Here is a 22,387-nt window from a genome sequence, read left to right as displayed (position 1 = left end):
GCAAAATTTTAGCAAACAGAATTCAGCAACACATCAAAAAGCACATACACCATGATCAAGTTGGCTTTATTCCAGGGAGGCGAGGATTCTTCAATATGTGGAAATTAATCGATGTGATACACCATATTAACAAATTGAAAGATAAAAACCATATGATCATCTCAATAGATACAGAAAAAGCCTTTGACAAAACTCAGTACCCATTTATGATTAAAACTCTTCAAAAAATGGGCATAGAAGGAACCTATCTCAACATAATAAAGGCCATATATGATAAGCTTACAGCAAACATTATTCTCAATGGTGAAAAACTGAAAGCATTTACCCTTCTTCCTAAGATCAGGAACAAGACAAGAGTGTCCACTTTCACCACTATTATTCATCATAGTTCTGGAAATCCTCGCTACAGCAATCAGAGAAGAAAAAGAAATAAAAGGAATCCAGATCAGAAAAAAAGAAATAAAGCCTCAATGTTTGCAGATGACATGGTACTGTACATAGAAAACCCTAAAGATCAAAAAATTACTAGAGTTAATCAGTGAACTTAGCAAAGTTGCAACATACAAAGTCAATACACAGAAATCACTTGCATTTCTATATACAGACAATGAAAAATCGGAAAGAGCAATTAAGGAATCAATCCCATTCACCATTGCAACAAAAAGAATTAAATATCTAGGAATAAACTTACCTAATGATATGAAAGAACTGTACATATAAAATTATAAGATACTAATGAAAGAAATCAAAGATGACATAAACAGATGGAAAGATATTCCATGTTCCAGGGTAGGAAGAATCAATATTGGGAAAATGACTATACTACCAAATGCAATCTACAGATTCACCACAATCAAATTCACTGCAATCAAATTACCAATGGCATTTTTCACAGAACTAGAAAAAAAAATTTCAAAGTTCATATGGAAACACAAAAGATCCTGAATAGCCAAAGCAGTCTTGAGGAAGAAGAACGGAGCTGGAGGAATCAAGCTTCCTGACTTTGCGTAATACTACAAAGCTAGAGTCATCAAGACAGTATGGTACTGGCATAAAAAAAGAAATATAGACCAATGGAACAAGATAGAAAGCCCAGAAATAAACCCATGCACCTATGGTTACTTTATTTTTGACAAAGGAGGCAAGAATGTATAATGGGGCAAAGACAGCCTCTTCAGTAAATGGTGCTGGGAAAACTGGACAGCTACATGTAAAAGAATGAAATTCCTAACACGATATACAAAGATAGACTCAAAACAGATTAAAGACCTAAATGTAAGACCAGAAACTATAAAACTCTTAGAGGAAAATGTAGGCAGGACACTCGGTGACATAAATCAAAGCAATATCCTCTATGATCCACCTCCTAGAGCAACAGAAATAAAAACAAAAGTAAACAAGTGGGACCTGATTAAACTTAAAAGCTTTTGCACAGCAAAGGAAACTATAAGCATGGTGAAAAGACAACCCTCAGAATGGGTTAAAATAATAGCCAATGAAACAACTGACAAAGGATTAATTTCCAAAATATACAAGCAGCTCATACAACTCAATACCAGAAAAACAAACCAATCAAAAAGTGGGAAAAAGACCTAAACAGACATTTCTCCAAAGAAGGCATACAGATGGCTAACAAACACATGAAAGGATGCTCAACATCGCTCATTATCAGAGAAATGCAAATCAAAACTACAATGAGATATCACCTCACACCGGTCAGAATGGCCCTCATCAAAGTCTACAAACAATAAATGCTGGAAAGAGTGTGGAGAAAAGGGAACACTCTTGCACTGTTGGTGGAAATGTAAATTGATACAGCCACTATGGAAGATGGTATGGAGATTCCTTAAAAAACTAGGAATAAAACCATTATATGACCTAGCAATCCCACTCCTAGGCATATACCCTGAGGAAGACAAAACTGAAAGAGACACATGTATCCCGTTGTTCACTGCAGCACTATTTACAATAGCTAGAACATGGAAGCAACCTAGATGTCCATTGACAGATGAATGGATAAAGAAGTTGTGGTACATATACATAATGGAGTATTACTCAGCCATAAAAAGGAATACATTTGAGTCAGTTCTAATGAGGTGGATGAACCTAGAACCTATTATACAGAGTGAAGTGAGTCAGAAAGAAAAAGATAAATACCATATTCTAACACATATATACAGAATCTTAAAAAATGGTACTTAAGAATTTATTTATGGGGCAACAATGGAGAAACAGACATAGAGAATAGACTTATGGGCATGGGGAGAGGGGAGGAGAGGGTGAGATGTATGGAAAGAGTAACATGGAAACTTATATTACCATATATAAAATAGATAGCCAACAGGAATTTCTGTATGGCTCAGGAAGCTCAAACAGGGGTTCTGTGTCAACCTAGAGGGGTGGGATGGGGAGGGAGATGGGAGAGAATTTCAAAAGGGAGGGGATATAAGTATACCTATGGCTGATTCATGTTGAGGTTTGACATAAAACAGCAAAATTCTGTAAAGCAATTATCCTTCAATAAAAAATTAATTAATTAAAACACACACACAAACAAACAAAAAACAACAACAAAAGGCTTCCCTCATAGCTCAGTTGGTAAAGCATCTGCCTGCAATTCAGGAGACCCAGGTTCAATTCCATAGTTGGGAAGATACGCTGGACAAGGGCTCAGCTACCCATTCCAGTAGTCTTGGGCTTCCCTTGTGGCTTAACTGGTAAAGAATCCACCTGCAATGCAGGAGACCTGGGTTCAATCCCTGGGTTGGGAAGATCCCCTGGAGAAGGGAAAGCCTATCCACTTCAGTATCCTGGCCTGGAGAATTCCATGGACTGTTTAGTCCATGGGGTTGCAAAGAGTCAGACACAACTGAGCGACTTTCACTCAGTTTTAAGCGTTTGGGTTTCTGTATGTCAATTGCAACTTCCTAACCCAAATCTCTCCACACAATGTGAAAAAAGGATGCAGATCCACATAGAGAGTAAGTAGAACCACCCACCACTCATTCTTATAGCTAAACTAGAAGACTGAGTATAGTGCATCAAATTACGTGTATTTATAGGGAGTTAATAACCCCCAATATTCTAAAGTTAACTCTAGAATCATGCCATAACAAAGTAAAAAAATATATAAATGAGAAACCATCATGGCAGAACACAAATAAAATCACCCTCATGAAAGAAGTCCCCATGCTGAGTGTGAAAACAGAACAGATCTAAGGCTAGATGGATTGAGCACATGCTCCTGGAAGAGCAAAACGAAATGACTTAAAGAGTGAAGGCTAAATTCTAGCAATCTTGGTAAGATATAATTTCTGGAGAAGAGGAGGTAACTTGGACAGGAGAGACCTTTTTTGGAAGCTTGGGAATAAAAGGAATGAAGGAAACTGCAATACAAATTAAGATACAGAAACAAGAGAATCCCAAATCAGCAGACAGATCAGCCCATCCTCTATCCTCAAAATGTGCCACTAATTTAAAACATTTTGAATCATTCCTTGGTGGCTCAGCTGGTAGAGACTGCCTGAAAATATGGGAGACCTGGGCTCAGTTCCTGGGTTGGAAAGATCCTCTGGAGGAGGAAACAGCTACCCACACCAGTATTCTCACCTGGAGAATTCCATGGACTGTGTAGTCCATAGGATCACAAAGAGCCTGACATGACTGAGTGACTTTCACTTTCAATTTACACCAACAAAATAAGGTCCTGTTGAAGCAAAAAGCCTAGTAAACCTCCCAAACTCTTTACCCCTTCACATTAGGGCTGATTAGAAAAAAACTAACACATCGAACAAAAGTGTCTGATAGTATCCACACAAAACTGCTGTAAGGAAAAATGATGAGAAGAAAAACTGTTGAAAAATTTCCCCAAGAAGCTAACTACAAAGTGGAGAAATGTTTAACAGTTCCTTGCCTTGAATTAAATATCCTTAAATAAGTTAATAAGTTTTTTACAGAGGGGATTTTTTTTTTTTTTTTTTTTTGGCTGCACCATATGGTTTGTGGGATCTTAGTTCTCTGACGAGGGATTGAATCCCAGGCTCTGGCAATGAGAGCACAGAGTCCTAACCACTGGACAGCCAGGGAATTCCTTTCTGTTTTGTGTGTGAGTGTGTGTCAGAAAAAAATTTTAACCAGAAAAGCAAAATTAATTGAACAAATAAAATAAGGTATGATAAACAATAAATAAAACCTAAGAGAGAAATTGGGGCGGGGGTGGGGGCAGGAAGAAGGGGAAATATCATCTTACGTGGGAAGAATAATTTCAAAGTCCTCAAGAAAAAAAAAAGAATTTCCCTGAAAACTTAAGAATTGAGAAAATAAGTGGAGAGTTTCAAGAAAACAAAAAAAGAAGATAAAAATATCATAGAGAAAAATAACATAGAAGATACATAAGAATATGAAACATATGTACATTGGGACTTCTGAAAATGAAAAACAGAACAATGGACAAAAGAACTAATATTTAAACTATAATCCAAGAAAATTTTCTGTAACTGTTAGAAAACTTGGATGTATGATTCAAAGAGCGCTTGTGTACATGGTGGAAACGACCCAGAATGGTCAACTCTAGGACACAGTCTATTAAACCTCTTAGACTTAAATATACAGAGGCAGCCTTCTGTGTACCCATGCAAAAAGGCCAAGTCACTTACAAAGGAAATAAGATCATAACGTGAGAAAACAGTGGAAGAACAATTTTAAGAGACTCAAATAAAGAGAAAACGTGAGCCAAGGGTTTTTATATATAAGCAAGCCATCTTTTACATATCAGCCTCTTTGAGACCCCACAGACCGTAGCCTACCAGGCTTCTCTGTCCATGGGATTTTCCAGGCAATAGTACTGGAGTGGATTGTCATTTCCTTCTCCAAGGGATCTTCCCAACCCAGGGCTGGAATCCGGGTCTCCCGCATTGTACACAGACGCTTTACCATCTGAGCCACCAGGGAAGTCTCTATAGAAGTGTAGTTTGATGTAGACAGAAACTCATTAAATATTAATAAACTCTTCCTAAAATTGTTTGAGATACAATTAAAGGAGTGAATGGAGGAAAATATATACCTCTACACACTATGATGCTTAGATAAATAAAATTAAAAGCTGAAAATAAATGAACAAAATTCCCAACTTAGAATGGGGGGGGCAGAAAGAAAATAAAGATATATAAGTAGAAATCAATGAAACAGATAGCTGAAAAATGGTAAAATTAATAAATAAATAAAAATGCTAGTTCTTTGGAAAAAATTAACAACATAGACAAACCACTAGTTATTCTAACTCAAAAAAAGGGTGTACAGCATAGTCGCATAAGATCAAAAATGATATAGGGGAAATAACTTGAAACCGTAAATTTTAAATTATGATAGAACCTGCTGCCTCAAGAATGGGAGCCTCATAGGAGGCAAGAGATTGGCAGATAAAATCAACACTGAATATTCATTGGAAGGACTGATGCTGAAGCTGAAGCTCCAATACTTTGGTCAGCCTGATGCAAAGAACCAACTCACTGGAAAAGACCCTCATGCTGGGAAAGATTGAGTGCAGGAAAAGTGTGTCACAGAGGATGAGATGGTTGGATGGCATCCCTGATTCAATGAACATGAATTAGGGCAATGTCTGGGAGATAGTGAAGCACAGGGAAGCCTGGCATGCTGCAGTCCATAGGGTTGCAAAGAGTTGGACCTGACTTAGTAACTGAAAGACAATAACAAATTATTACTCCCATTTTACAAATGAGAAAAATGAGGTTTTGAGAATTTGGGAAACTTGCCCAAGATCAATGCCCAAGCCATTAAGTAGTGAAGTTGGGATTCAAACCCAGGTCTCCTAATACGGAAACCCATGTATAGTAGAGGCTGTTGGTGCCCTACTCTGGCCCTCTTTACCAGGCTGGCACACCCATTGGCAGCTGCTTTGACTGCTAACAGCTCACAGCTGCCCTCTTCTCCTGAGAATTACCCTTGGCCTCCAGGAGCTATTTCATCAAGAATACCTGGAAGATGACACTGCCACCCAGGGAAACCTTTAGGAAATAACTGGTTGATTAAAAGCACACAGTGCTGACCATTTCCAGCACAAAGTGCTCTGCCCAGGGAGGACAACTCTGTGGTGCCATTCATGCTCTAGAGCTCACCATGGGCTCAGGCTGAGGACAGACTTTGGCTAAACCTATGTCTTCATTTAGCTTCTTCCCCGCCCCCATCCTATTTTACTCACTCCCAAGTTTCTCCTGGGAAAGGAGCAGTGACCCCATAAGAGACTGACCCAGACTTGGCGGGGAGTGTCCACCAGAGGTGTGGGTCGGTGGCAGCCTGCTGCAGGGTTGGGGACAGTGAGTGTAGCAGGACATGTATGCAATCTTTTGAAGGAGGTTGCCATTATCTTCATTACCTCCACCATGGTTTCAGTTCAGTTCAGTGACTCAGTCGTGTCCGACTCTTGCAATCCCATGAATCATGGCACGCCAGGCCTCCCTGTCCATCACCAACTCCCGGAGTTTACTCAAACTCATATGCGTCAAGTTGGTGATGCCATCCAGCCATCTCATCCTCTGCCGTCCCCTTTTCCTCCTGCCCTCAATCCCTCCCAGCATCAGAGTCTTCCAATGAGTCAAATCTTCGCATGACGTGGCCAAAGTACTGGAGTTTCAGCTTCAGCATCAGTCCTTCCAATGAACACCCAGGACTGATCTCCTTTAGGATGGACTGGTTGGATCTCTTTGTAGTCCAAGGGACTCTCAAGAGTCTTCTCCAACACCACAGTTCAAAACCATCAATTCTTCAGCGCTCAGCCTTCTTCACAGTCCAACTCTCACATCCATACATGACCACTGGAAAATCCATAGCCTTGACTAGATGGATCTTTGTTGGCAAAGTAATGTCTCTGCATTTTAATATGCTGTCTAAGTTGGTCATAACTTTCCTTCCAAGGAGTAAGCATCTTTAATTTCATGGCTGCAATCACCATCTGCAGTGATTTTGGAGCCCCCAAAAATAAAGTCTGACACTGTTTCCCCATCTATTTCCCATGAAGTGATGGGACCAGATGCCATCACTTGGTTTAGAAGTGAAAGAAAGTGAAGTTACTCAGTTGTGTCCGACTCTTTGCGATCCCATGGACTGTAACCTATGAGGCTCCTCTGTCCATGGGATTCTCCAGGCAAGAATACTGGAGTGGATTGCCATTTCAATCTCCAGGGGATCTTCCCAACCTAGGGATCGAACACTGGTTGCCCGCATTGTGGGCAGATACTTTACCATCTGAGCCATGAGGGAAGCCCATCACTTGGTTTGGCCCCAGGTAAATAGCAGGAAGGGAACACAGCTACACCCATGAACAGAAAATTGGATTAAAGATTTACTGAGCATGGCCCTGCCCATCAGAACAAGACCCAGTTTCCCCCTCAGTCATTCTCTCCAAATAGGAAGCTTCCATAAGCCTCTTACCCTTCTCCATCAGAGGGCAGACAGACCTAAAACCACAATCACAGAAAACTAACCAATCTAATCATACAGACCACTGAAGAAGGGAATGGCAAACCACTTCAGTATTCTTGCCTTGAGAACCCCATGAACAATATGGAAAGGCAAAAAGATAGGACACTGAAAGATGAACTCCCCAGGTCAGGAGGTGCCCAATATGCCACTGGAAATCAGTGGAGAAATAACTCCAGAAAGAATGAAGAGAGCCAAAACAAAAACAACACCCAGTTGTGGATGTGTCTGGTGATACAACCAAAGTCCTATGCTGTAAAGGGTAATATTGCATAGGGACATAGAATGTTAGGTCCATGAATCAAGGCAAATTGAAAGTAGTCAAACAGGAGATGGCAAGAGTGAACGTCGACATTCTAGGAATCAGCAAACTAAAATGGACTGGAATGGATGAATTTAATTCAGATGACCATTATATCTATTACTGTGGGCAGGAATCCCTTAGAAGAAATGGAGTAGCCATCATGGTCAACAAAAGAGTCCTAAATGCAGTACTTGGATGCAATCTCAAAAATGACAGAAAGATCTCTGTTCGTCTCCAAGGCAAACCATTCAATATCACAGTAATCCAAGTCTATACCCCAACCAGTAATGGTGAAGAAGCTGAAGTTGAACAGTTCTATGAAGACATATAAGACCTTTTAGAACTAACACTCAAAAAAGACGTCCTTTTCATTATAGGGGACTGGAATGCAAAATTAAAATGTAAAGAAACACCTAGAGTAACAGGCAAATCTGGCCTTGGAGTACAGAATGAAGCACAGAAAAGGCTAATAGAATTTTGCTAAGAGACTGCACTGGTCATAGCAAACACCCTCTTCCAACAACACAAGAGAAGACTCTACACATGGACATCACCAACGGTCAATACTGAAATCAGATTGATTATAATCTTTGAAGCCAAAGATGGAGAAGCTCTATACAGTCAGCAAAAACAAGACGGGGACTTGACTGTGGCTCAGATCATGAACTCCTTATTGTCAAATTCAGACTGAAATTGAAGAAAGTAGGGAAAACCACTACACCATTCAGGTATGACCTAAATCAAATCCCTTATGACTATATAGTGGAAGTGAGAAATAGATTCAAGGGACTAGATCTGATAGACAGATTGCCTAAGGAACTATGGATGGAGGTTCATGACATTGTACAGGAGACAGGAATCAAGACCATCCCCAAGAAAAATAAACGCAAAAAAGCAAAATGGCTGTCTGAGGAAGCCTTACAAATAGCTGTGAAAATAAGGGAAGCGAAAAGCAAAAGAGAAAAGGAAAGATATACTCATTTGAATGCAGAGTTCCAAAGAATAGCAAAGAGAGAGAAGAAAGCCTTCTTCAGTGATCAGTGCAAAGAAATAGAGGAAAACAATAGAATGGGAAAGACTAGAGATCTCTTCAAGGAAATTAGAAATACCAAGGGAACATTTCATGCAAAGATGGGCTCAATAAAGGATGGAAATGGTAGGGATCTAACAGAAGCAGAAGATATTAAAAAGAGGTGGCAAGAATACACAGAACTGTACAAAAAAAGATCTTCACAAACCAGATAATCACGATGGTGTGATCACTCACCTAGAGCCAGACATCCTGGAAAGTGAAGTCAAGTGAGCCTTAAGAAGCATCACTTACTAACAAAGCTAGTGGAGGTGATGGAATTCCAGTTGAGCTATTTCAAATCCTGAAAGATGATGCTGTGAAAGTGCTGCACTCAATATGTCATCAAATTTGGAAAACTCAGCAGTGGCCACAGGACTGGAAAAGGTCAGTTTTCATTCCAATCCCAAAGAAGGCAATGCCAACGAATGCTCAAACTACCACACAATTGCACTCATCTCACACACTAGCAAAGTAATGCTCAAAATTCTCCAAGCCAGGCTTCAGCAATACATGAACTAGAAATTTCCAGATGTTCAAGCTGGTTTTAGAAAAGGCAGAGGAACCAGAGATCAAATTGCAAACATCCACTGGATCATCGAAAAAGAAAGAAAGTTCCAGAAAAATATCTATTTCTGCTTTATTGACTATGCCAAAGCCTTTGACTGTGTGGATCACAATAAACTGTGGAAAATTCTGAAAGAGATGGGAATACCAGACCACCTGACCTGCCTCTTGAGAAACCTGTATGCAGGTCAGGAAGCAACAGTTAGAACTGGACATGGAACAACAGACTGGTTCCAAATAGGAAAAGGTGTACATCAAGACTGTCTATTGCCACCCTGCTTATTTAACTTATATGCAGAGTACATCCTGAGAAACGCTGGGCTGAAAGAAGCACAAGTTGGAATCAAGATTGTCGGGAGAAATATCAATAACCTCATATATGCAGATGACACCACCCTTATGTCAGAAAGTGATGAGTAATTAAAAAGCCTCTTGATGAAAGTGAAAGAAGAGAGTGAAAAAGTTGGCTTAAAGCTCAACATTCAGAAAACAAAGATCATGGCATCTGGTCCCACCACTTCATGGGAAATAGATGGGGAAACAGTGGAAACAGTGGCTGACTTTATTTTTCTGGGCTCCAAAATCACTGTGGATGGTGATTATAGCCATGAAATTAAAAGACTCTGACTCCTTGGAAGGAAAGTTATGACCAACCTAGACAGCATATTAAAAAGCAGAGACATTGCTTTGTCAGCAAATGTCCATCTAGTCAAGGCTATGGTTTTTCCAGTGGTCATGTATGGATGTGAGAGTTTGACTATTAAGAAAGCGATGCTTTTGAACAGTGGTGTTGGAGAAGACTCTTGAGAGTCCCTTGGACTGCAAGGAGATCCAACTAGTCCATCCTAAAGGAGATCAGTCTTAAATATTCAATAGAAGGACTTATGTTCAAGCTGAAACTCCAATACCTTGGCCACCTGATGCAAAGAACTGACTCATTTGAACAGTCCCTGGTGATGAGAAAGATTGAAGGCAGGAGGAGAAGGGGGTGACAGAGGATGAGATGGTTGGATGGCATCACTGAGTCAATAGACATTAGTTTGAGTACACTCCAGGAGCTGGTGATGGACAGATTGGCCTGGCATGCTGCAGTCTAGGAGGTCACAAAGAGTTGGATCTGACTGAGCAACTGAACTGAACTGAGATTGTTTATATATTTATATGCAAACATATTTGAAAAATTAAATGAAATGAATATGTTGTGACAAAAATATAATTTGCCACAATTGACCTCAGTAGAAAGAAAAAACCTAATAAGACACTTTTTCAATATAAAAATCAGTGAGATATGAGAAAATTGCCACAGGTAAGTACCAAATCCAGATTTTCTCAAGGATGTTCTAACATCCCTGCTCCCGAGCACAGAAAATGAAAAAGGAAACTTCCCATTTTTTTGAATGGAGCAAGTATAACACTGATGTCTAAATCACATAAAATATAAAAAGAAAGCTTAAGCAGTCTTATTTTTAAATATGGATGTCAAAATTCCAAGTAAAATATCAGTGAATAGAGTCCAATGAAAAATATACTCTTTAATAGCCAAAGAGAAATAAATGATTATTTCTGTAGACACTAAAAAGGTCTTGACAAAATGTAGTACCCATTCCTGATTTTAAAATATACACTCAATAATTATTGATTCTTCTTTAACACTAAATATATATAACTCACCTTTTAAGCTATATTTTTATTTAATAGCAAAACTTTAGAGATAGTCCCAGTAGGGTCAGGAATAAGTTAAAGTTGCCCACTTAGCTCTTGCATTGTTTAGTAACATATTGTATGATTTAGCCAATACAGTTAGGCAAAAGGAAATAATTCAACACATGAAAACTGGCAAAAGAAGAAGTAAAACTATATCCTTTTAGAGAGACTATGTTTATAAAACTCAAAGGAATCAATGATAAAACTGACACAATGATAATGTAAGAAAATACAAAATTAATATTTGCAAATAGATAGCCTTCATATGTATAAATAATTACCAATTAAAAAATATAATCATATAATGAAAGTGAAAACCCGCTTATATTAACATTTAAAAAATAAAATGCTTAAGAGTAAGCTTTAAGAGAAGTAAGTATACTGGCTCCAGTTCTGGCATGATGGCATAAATCTGCTACAGTCTCCATTTCCAGCTGATTACAATAGAAACCCTGGAAAAAATACGAAAAAATGAAACCACCTAAAGCTCTTATATTAAACAAAAGCAAGCAAATTGTTGGGGGAAATCAAAACTTAAAGAAGGTACCACACGAATGAGTTTCTCAACTTGCTTTTTATTGCTTTTTCATGGACTTTGCACTCAGCACAGAGCCCCACTGAAAGTGCAGGGTGGTAAGGCACTGTAATACCAGTAGAAACCCTATCTTTCTGGTTAGAGGAACCAGCAAGAGGAGACCAAGGATCAGAAGCATAAGAAGAGAAAAGTCCCAGAACAGAAAGGGAACCCTAATTATGCATATAAATCTGCAGACCTTGGCTCACTCCTGAGTTATACATATGGGGGACAGACCCAGAGCAGCATAGCAGAGTCTTAGAGAACTCAGATGAGATGTGAACCACAACCAGGGAAAAGTGAAACAGTACTTGGGGTCTGACCCTCTATGGGTTTTGCTGTTGTTCAGTCACTCAGTAGTGTCCGACTCTTGGTGACCTCATAGACTGCAGCACACCAGGCTTCCCTGTCCTTCACCATCTCCCGAAGTGCATTTTAAAACAAATCATTAACACTCAGGTCTTGGTGTCTACAAAGAATTTCTCCTGTATTTTCTTTAAATTTTTGGCTGTGATTTCATGGATATGATACCAAAAAGCATAGGCCACAAAAACATAATTAAACAAGTAGGACTGTATCAAATTTAAACCTTCTGCATAGCTAAGAAAACAGTCAAGAAAGTGAAAAGGAAACCTATGGAAAGGGAGAAAATATTTGCAAATCATGTATCTGATAATGAATTAGTCTCCAAAATGTATAAGGAACTCCTCCATCTTGATAGCAGAAAATCTAATAACCTGATTTTGAAGTGGGCTAAAGACTAGAATACATATTTTCCTGAGGAGACATACAAATGACCAACCGACATATGAAAAAAAAAAATTCAGTGTCACTAATCATCAGGAAAATGCAAATCAAAACCACAATGAGATGTCACCTCATTCTTGTTAGAATAGCTATCATCAAAAAGACAAGAGGTAACAAGTATTGACATGTTTGTGAAGAGAATCCTGTGCACCAATGGTGGAAATGTAAAATGGTACAGATGCTATGGAAAACAGTACAGCAGTTCCTCAAAAAACTAAAATTAGAACTACCATATGATCTAGCAATCCTACTCCGGGGAATTCATCCACAGGAATTGAAATCAGGATCTCAAAGAGATATTAGTGGTCCCGTGTTCCCTGTCAGTCAGTCAGTCAGTCCGTTCAGTCACTCAGTCATATCCAACTCTTTGTGACCCCATGGACTGCAGCATACCAGGCTTCCCTGTCCATCACCAGCTCCCAGAGCTTGCTCAAACTCATGTCCATCGAGTCAGTGATGCCATCCAGCCATCTCCTCCTCTGTTGTCCCCTTCTCCTCCCGCCTTCAATATTTCCCAGCATCAAGGTCATTCACTGAGAGCACTATTCATAATACTGCAGCCATATTCCATATACTGGAAGCAACCTAAATTTCCATGGGCAAATAAATAGATGAAACAAAGGTTTACATATACAATGGCATATTATTCAGCCTTTAAAAAAAGGAACTTCTGCAATATGTGACAACATGAAATAATCTTGAGGATGTGGTGCTAAGTGAAATAAACCAGTCACAGAAAGACAAAAACTTGCACGATTCCTTTTATTTGAAGTGTCTAAAATGGTCAAATTCATAGAATTGAAGAGTAGAATGGTGATTGCCCAAGGCTGGGAGGAGAGGGTAAGAAGGAAGCTACTAATCTACAGGCGTGACATTTCAATTAAGCAGATGAATATGTTCTAGATCTGCTATACAACATTGTACTTACAGTTAACTATACCATCAGTTCAGTTCAGTTCAGTCGCTCAGTCGTGTCCCACTCTTTGCGACCCCATGAATCGCAGCACGCCAGGCCTCCCTGTCCATCAGCATCTCCCAGAGTTCACTCAGACTCACATCCATCGAGTCCGTGATGCCATCCAGCCATCTCATCCTCTGTCGTCCCCTTCTCCTCCTGCCCCCAATCCCTCCCAGCATCAGAGTCTTTTCCAATGAGTCAACTCTTCACATGAGGTGGCCAGAGTACTGGAGTTTCAGCTTCAGCATCAGTCCTTCCAAAGAAATCCCAGGGCTGATCTCCTTTAGAATGGACTGGTTGGATCTCCTTGCAGTCCAAGGGACTCTCAAGAGTCTTCTCCAACACCACTGTACAGTTAATCATCTCTTAAGAGGGCAATGCGTGCTCAGTAGATCTCATGTTAGATTTTTCTTTCCTCAATAAAAATAAACTCAGAGCACTATTCAATATAAAAAGGGTTTTTTCAGAGTTGAAAAATACTTTTTAAAACTACCCAGTTGTTTGACTCTCAATATTAACAGCTGCTCCCCTCTCGCAGTGACATTAGCAGGATTAAATTAAGTAGATGTAAAAATTATTCCCACTACATCATCTTATGTAAATGTGGGATAGAGAAAACATTTGGAAGAAACTATGCTGTTTATTTTTCAGAATACTTTTTTTTCCCTTCTGATTCAGATCTTAAGCAGAGGGACCAATGAGCTGCTTCTATTCACATTACTGTCACGTCTGCCATTAGTGTCAGAAGGGAGACTGTGGCCTGGTACAACAGCATTGTACCTCCAACTTAGATCAGGTAGAAGAGAATGAGAGAATATCATGATATGTAACCATCCTATAAGAGAAAACTAAAGTTAGCTAATCTTTCTCTCTCTGTGTTCCTGCTATAGTAGTCTTAACTTATCTGGGATTTACTTTGAAGTTCCTGTTAAAGACATTATATACTGTTTAGAGACTTCTCTATCTTCACCCAGGCTATGATTTCAATGCAGAAAAATCAACTATGAGTTTCTTGAAGCGAGTCATGTTTTATTAATTTTTTTCTCTCCAATCACTTAAGAGTGATTAACATTTGCCACTGCTGCTCTTTAGTGGCTAAGTCATGTCTGACTCTTTGTGACCCCATGGACTATAGCCCACCAGGCTCCTCTGTCCATAGGATTTCCCAGGCAAGAATACAGGAATGGGTTGCTATTTCTTCCTCCAAGGGATATTCCCAATTACCATACAGAAGACCCCATAAATTCTTAATATTTGGATAAATAAATAAGAAAAAATACTGTGAAAAATTATGCACAGAAATCCTTGATTTTTATTTTTCGCTAAGAAGAAATTTATGCCTAAAATCTAAATTAATAGTCTTTATTCAAACAAAGCTGAATTTGAGATGGAGTAAAGGACAGATGAGGAATAAAGGGATGGTAACTTTCATTTGCAGGAAGTGACATCACTCTGGAGAAGGTTAGATTTTTCTGTTCTCTATTCTTTACTTTCAGTGACTATTATCAACAAGTTATCCTGCAGAGTCCCCAATGATACAGTCTGTTACAGCTTTGAGCTGTACTAAATAAAGGAACAATTATAAATTTCACAGTGAAGGTCTCTCTGACATACCATTCTTTTGTGGGGAGGTAGATGAAAGAGGAAGGTGGAGGAAATATCATTTTTTTTTCCTGATTGTGTCCTTTTTCCTCCTGCCCATTGTGTGTTTTACTGCCATCCATCAGAGTTATGTCGAGAATAGACTTTACCTAAAATAGTTGGAGAGTACCATAGTCTGTCACTTACCCCGCCATCGAATCAATTTGAAACCTACTGTCTTCTACTAGGTCAAAAGGAATTGCTGATATTTTTAGAGAACATGATGGATTACAGTGAGGATTCTTACAAAAGACTAAAATAAAATATCAACATTATTTTCATTTCTGAATTCAATGGAAGAATGGGAAAAGTATAGATGACATGTCTCACTCAACCTTATTTGCCATTTATTTTGAAAGGGAGGAGGGTAATGGGGATAAATTCCAAGCCATCATTTAAAAATGTGGCCACAGGCACTTGTTATTGATGTGTCATTGCATCACACTACTTGCTTGATAAAATTTAAATGCATTTTTTTCCTACATCTGATTTAAGGTTATCTGTACAGAACTCCTCCAGGGATGCTCCCCTCTTTGTGCCTTCATTTTTCAAGGAGTATGAAGCTGACACAAAATTTCTATGAAATTTGGCCTTGAAATCATAGAGGAAAGAAAATTAGTGCTTTGTGGACTCAGTGCCCTCTGGTAGGGCATCACTCTGAAACTAATGTGCTTCCTAGCTGACTCCAACTAACCAGAACCAATGGCACCTCAGTCTTGTGTTGCATTCAAGATATAACTTTTAATTCATCACTTCAAGTACACCTAGTTAGTTTCTAAGGTTTCGTTTCCCTAATACAAAGGTTCAGAAATTGGTGTCTATGGAACACTGGAAGGATCCATAAAAGGACAGAAGAGAATATCAAGAACTGTCTTCAACTCAAAATTCATTCACAAAACTTCTGTCTTTATTTGTGTATATCCCAGGTGGCTCTAGTGGTAAAGAACCCACCCACCAATGCAGGAGACATAAGAGATGTGACTTCCATCCCTGGGTCGGGAAGATCCCCTCTAGGAGGAAATGGCAACCCACTCCAGTATTCTTGCCTGGAGAATCCCATGGACAGAGGAGCCTGGTGGGCTACGGTCCATAGGGTTGCAGAGTCAGACACAACTGAAGCGACTTAGCATGCACACACACACACATGTTAAGATTAATCTACATACTATATGGATTAAGGAAACTACTCGTTTAAAAAGTTGAAAAACCATCCCAATTTAGAATTGGGAAGAAGAAAGCAGAATCATAGAACGTTAAAGCTAAAAGGGATTTAAGTGACAGTATAATCCACTTTTCTGATTATATGAATGAGAAAATTAAGCTGGGGAGAAGTGAATAGATATGTCTTAGGGCTCATGGTTATTTGTAGACATAGGTCTGTTGATGCGTTATCCAATATTTCATTTTTTTGTTCTATTATGTCAGAGATACTTGAATGAAAAGTAAGGAAGTGTCCTTGTAATAGCTAACTAAACTCCATGATGTTGTTAGCTACTCTGAAGATAATATGGAGTATTAAAACAAATTAGCCCCCATTCATTCTTCCTTCCTTCCATCCTTCCTTCCATCCATCCATTTATTAAACTCTAGCCAAGCAAATGTAGGTTAACACTAAAATCCTGTTCCTGATTATATTTTAATAGGACAAGTAATATAGTAAATCCATCTAGTCCCCAAACACTTAAAAGGCTAAACACTAGAAGGAAGTCTTTAAGGATTTATAGGTGGCCACATATTCCAGATCCTACATTTAGGAGAATCCTGAATCAGATTATGAACATACATGTAACAGGGCTTCTGATCACAGGTTGTTCCTGGGGACTTCCAAAAACAATTTATGTTAAAAAGAGGAACTTCCTCCCTAGATTTTGCTATGAAAATCTGGATATCAGTATGTCAGGTTGAATTACCTACTGATACCACATTTTGTCATAAGTAATCTGTGTATCTTCAAGCCACTCGTTCCCTCTCCTGGTCATGTGCTACTCTCTAGAGAACATAAAACAAGGGAATTACAGTGATGTTAAAAACCTGTGGTTTTCACCAGCTCTGACTGCTCTCTGCTATTATCATATCACCAACTCTCATACCGGTCTCCCAGCTCTCAAGTGGTATCTCACATATGCTTCAAATAATTCTTTTAGTGACCAAAAGGCACATATCCTTTTTTTGGTCTTCGGTTCCAGACTCACTCAAGGACAAGTGAGTGAGTTTTCCAGGGCCTCTAGTGGATGTGGATCCAGGTGAAGGTGCCTTGTATCAGCTGTCGGAGCCCACAGTGCTTTTCTCTCTCATGGGGCACTCTCAGTCCTGGGTGTCAGCATCAGCTCCACAGGGCCCTGGTGCTGCCACTGGGCATAACTGCTGGCTTTCCCTGGTCCTCCTGCTTTCAGAGTGCTGTCGGGCACTGCTGCCACAATACGCTACTATCATCTAAGCACTCCCCAGCCACTTCGGCTCCCATCGCCTGCATGGAGATGCTTTTGCTTATAAAGTGTCCAAAGGTATATGAGGCTCTGTGGAAATCCATAAAGATTTCTTCTCTCCACCTTGTCTTCTTCTCATTAATAAGAGATCAAAAGGGGCTGTTTAGGTCCTAAACTCTACTGAGTTTTTCTTGAAATGGGTTTGATGACATAAAATTAACATATAGATATTCACAACTTTTTTCCTTTTTTTTTTTCCTGCCTACTTAGTTTTTTACCTCCCTCCTCTCTGAAGAGCTAAAGGACAAAATCTAATTGGATTGTTTGAGAAAAGCAAAGAACCACATCCCCAGGTTGGGGAGGGGGAGTGTTTGGGAGAGGGATATGCATATTGTGAATGCTCTGTGCAGAGGAGAGAGGTGACTAAGAGACCAGGATGAACAAGACTATGTGGATGGGAGTGAAAGTGAAAGTGCTCAGTGGTGTACCACTTTTGCAACCCATGGACTATACAGTCCATGGAATTCTCCAGGCCAGATTACTGGAGTGGGTAGCCTTTCCCTTCTCCAGGGGATCTTCCCAAACCAGGGATTTAACGCAGGTCTCCTGCATTGCAGGCAGATATGTTACCAGCTGAACCACAAGGGAAGCCCATGTGGAAGGGAGAATTCTTTTTTTTTACCCTATTTTTGAAAATGTATTTATTTTAATTGAAGGATAATTGCTTTATGGAATTTTATTGTTTTTTGTCAAACCTCAACATAAATCAGCCATCAGTTCAGTTCAGTTCAGTTCAGTTCATTGGCTCAGTTGTCTCCGACTCTTTGCAATCCCATGAATCACAGCATGCCAGGCATCCCTGTCCATCACCAACTCCCGGAGTTCACCCAAACTCATGTGCATCGAGTCGGTGATGCCATCCAGCCATCTCATCCTTTGTCATCCCCTTCTCCTCCTGCCCCCAATCCCTCTCAGCATTAAGGTCTTTTGCAATGAGTCACCTCTTCACATCAGGTGGCCAAAGTATTGGAGTTTCAGCTTCAACATCCATCCTTCCAGTGAACACCCAAGACTGATCTTTAGGATGGACTAGTTGGATCTCCTTGCAGTCCAAGGGACTCTCAAGAATCTTCTCCAGAACCACAGTTCAGAACCATCAATTCTTCGGCACTCAGCTTTCTTCACAGTCCAACTCTCACATCCATACATGACCACTGGAAAAACCATAGCCTTGACTAGACGGACCTTTGTTGGCAAAGTAATATCTCTGCTTTTTAATATGCTATCTAGGTTGGTCATAACTTTCCTTCCAAGGAGTAAGCGTCTTTTAATTTCATGGCTGCAATCACCATGTGCAGTGATTTTGGAGCCCCCCAAAATAAAGCCTGACACTATTTCCACTGTTTCCCCATCTATTCCCCGTGAAGTGATGGGACCAGATGCTATGATCTTCGTTTTCTGAATGTTGAGCTTTAAGCCAAATTTTTCACTCTCTCCTCTTTCACTTTCATCAAGAGGCTTTTTAGTTCCTCTTCACTTTCTGCCATAAGGGTGGTGTCATCTGCATATCTGAGGTTATTGATATTTCTCCCAGCAATCTTGATTCCAGCTTGTGTTTCTTCCAGTCCAGCGTTTCTCATGATGTACTCTGCATATAAGTTAAATAAGCAGGGTGACAATATACAGCCTTTACATACTCCTTTTCCTATTTGGAACCAGTCTGTTGTTCCATGTCCAGTTCTAACTGTTGCTTCCTGACCTGCATACAGGTTTCTCAAGAGGCAGGTCAGGTGGTCTCACATTCCCATATGTTTCAGAATTTTCCAGTTTATTGTAATCCACACAGTCAAAGGCTTTGGCATAGTCAATAAAGCAGAAATAGATGTTTTTCTGGAACTCTCTTCTTTCTCCATGATCCAGCAGATGTTGGCAATTTGATCTCTGGTTCCTCTGCCTTTTCTAAAACCAGCTTGAACATCTGGAGGTTCCTGGTTCACATATTGCTGAAGCCTGACTTGGAGAATTTTGAGCATTACTTTACTAGCATGTGAGATGAGTGCAATTGTGCAGTAGTTTGAGCATTCCTTGGCAATTGCCTTTCTTTGGGATTGGAATGAAAACTGATCTTTTCCAGTTCTGTGGCCACTGCTGAGTTTTCCAAATTTACTGGCATATCAGCCATAAGTATACATACATCCCCTTCCTCTTGAATCTCCCTTCCATCTCTGGATGGGAGAATTTTGTTAGGATGTAAGGATGAGAGACTTCCAGGTATCTAAGGATGCTCAAGAATGTGGAAAGGGCAGGAGGATTTCACTAGAATAGCTATGGACTAAGTTTCTTTGTTTACCTAATGCTTGAAAGACAAACAAGTAAAACCTTAAATTTCAACCTAGACTGGTGAAGTTTTATATACACTGTAGTCATACCCATATTTATATCCTGCCCATCACCATATCCTCATGCTATTCCTCTCCCTTCTATAGACTAGGATGCGAGTTCATAAAGACTAGGTCAGGAGACAAATGTGAAGGAAAGACACCAAGATGTATCCAAGATTCTGGCTGCCTCTTGAGGTTGAGTCTTCACTACACAGCCAAGCTTGACTATCTCTCTTCTCCCCTGAGATGAATTCTCACCAAGACTACTCTTAGTCTCATACGCTTCTGGTAGATCCACTCCTGAATTGGCCAGAGTTGTCTTTTTAGCCTTGCCTGCTGCTCCTGCTGCTGCTAAGTCGCTTCAGTCATGTCCAACCCTGTGCAACCCCTTAGATGGCAGCCCACCAGGCTTCCCCATCCCCTGAGACTCTCCAAGCAAGAACACTGGAGTGAGTTGCCATTTCCTTCTCCAATGCATGAAAGTGAAAAGTGAAAGTGAAGTCTCTCAGTCGTGTCCCACTCTTAGCGACCCCATGGACTGCAGCCTACCAGGCTCCTCCATCCATGGGATTTTCCAGGCAAGAACACTGGAGTGGGTTGCCAATTCCTTCTCCAATGCGTGAAAGTGAAGACACTCAGCTGTGTCCAACTCTTAGCAACCCCATGGACTGCAGCCTACCAGGCTCCTCCATCCATGGGATTTTCCAGGCCTGAGTCACAGCCAAACTGGAACCCACCCACCCCCCCACCCCCCCATAAAGCAGGATTGTGTCTTGGACCCTGGTAGGGAACTCTTGCTCATGTGCTTGAGTTCTCTGGGTGCCAGTGTAAGCAGACACTTTCATTGTTTCCTAATTCCTACATTCCAATTTTGTTTCCAAATTAATTCAGAGCAGCTAAAGACGAATCTGCTTCAGAAGACTGCACACTTCTCAAAGTATCCCAGTTGATTTAAGGGCTGATTTATTGTAGACTTCTGGGCTCACCAGCTTTTAACTTCACTTTGCTTCCCAGATCAGCATCTGTGTTTGTTTAACAGCCACTGGTTGACTGACTCTGAGAATCACGGATGCCACATGAAGGCTCAGGGGCCACATAGCTCATCTTCTGAGTGACATTGTGGGTATTTCTGTCACTCATCAAACTAGGATTTGTCACATGAAAACTGCAGTCAAGGAAAAATAAATCTCAGAATTCACTATGCCATAAAGTGTTCTCCAAGCTTGTTAACATCCTTTTCTCCTAAAGCCGAAGCAGAGATGATACCATTTCCTGATAGCAAGGAGGTTATTTTAATTCATGTTTTCAATGCCTTTCTATCATGGACATGATAGCAGTCCCCAACCTTTTTGGTACCAGGGACCAATTTCATGGAAGGCAATTTTCCCACAAACTGGGGGTGGGGTAGTGACGGTTTGGGGATCATACAAGTGCATTACATTTATTGTGCACTTCATTTCTATTGTGATTACACTCATTCCACCTCAGTTCATCGAGCATTCGATCCTGGGGTTGGGAACCCCTAAACCAGGCCCCAAGACAGAGATCATGGAAGGATACACAGAGTCTCCATTCTCAACTCAATGGTGACACTGCCTACTAAGGGAGCAGATGGGTGCCCGTCCTTCAAGGCAGAGTGTGATGCTAGGTAGAGAGGTGCACCCAAGGTGGGTGAGCAGCCAGGTTTGACTGTGGAGAAAGCAGTGGCCCACGGTAGAGCAGGGCAAGGTGAGGACACTTAGCTGTCATCTTTCACATCACCTCATACTTGCCAGGAAGAGAACACTTGACTTAGAAGCCCCCACACCTGTCCTTTGTGCAAGTCCCTTCCATCTCCCCCCAGTGCCCCTCCCCTGAGTTAGTGTGGTGGGTGCATATCAAAACATTGGGGTCACTTTTGAAATCCAAGATGCCCAAGTCCCACCACAGACCGACTGAAAGATCTCTATGCAAGGAGGCTGGGATCTCTGTTACTCAAAGTTTTCTGACCAGAGCACCCCAGAACACCCCAGCAGTGCTGCCAGCCCCCGGGCAGAAGCCTTCACTGTGGCCTCTTCAAATCATTGCTCTGAAGGTTCTTTCCAGAATCCCATCAGAGAGGCTGGGTGAGCGTTCCTTGAAGTGCACCACATGACAAAACCTTCTCAAAGATTTGGCTGTGGGTCCAACCTAAAGATGAGACGGCTCGGGGAAAGAGGCTCTATGCTAAACTTGGAAGTCCACCAAGTCTATTTTGTTCCCATTCATCATGTCCAGACTCAATTGCCACCAAGCAGAGCTATCTAGGACACAGTCAGTCAGTCAGTCAGACCACTGCAGGTCATCGGGATGAATGTATGAGGCCAGATCTAGGTTAGCTTCAAGGTTAGCTCTCAGCCCCTCCATAGTTCCTGCAAGTGTTTGTTTGTTGGCTGGATCAAGGGCTTCTTTTTCTGTTGTGACTTAAGGACATTCTAGGTTAG

The sequence above is a fragment of the Oryx dammah genome, unplaced genomic scaffold (genome assembly GCF_014754425.2).
Source record: "Oryx dammah isolate SB20612 unplaced genomic scaffold, SCBI_Odam_1.1 HiC_scaffold_2, whole genome shotgun sequence".
Lineage (NCBI taxonomy): Eukaryota > Metazoa > Chordata > Mammalia > Artiodactyla > Bovidae > Oryx > Oryx dammah.
The sequence above is the reverse complement of the archived record's forward strand: the minus strand, read 5'-3'. Positions refer to the sequence as shown.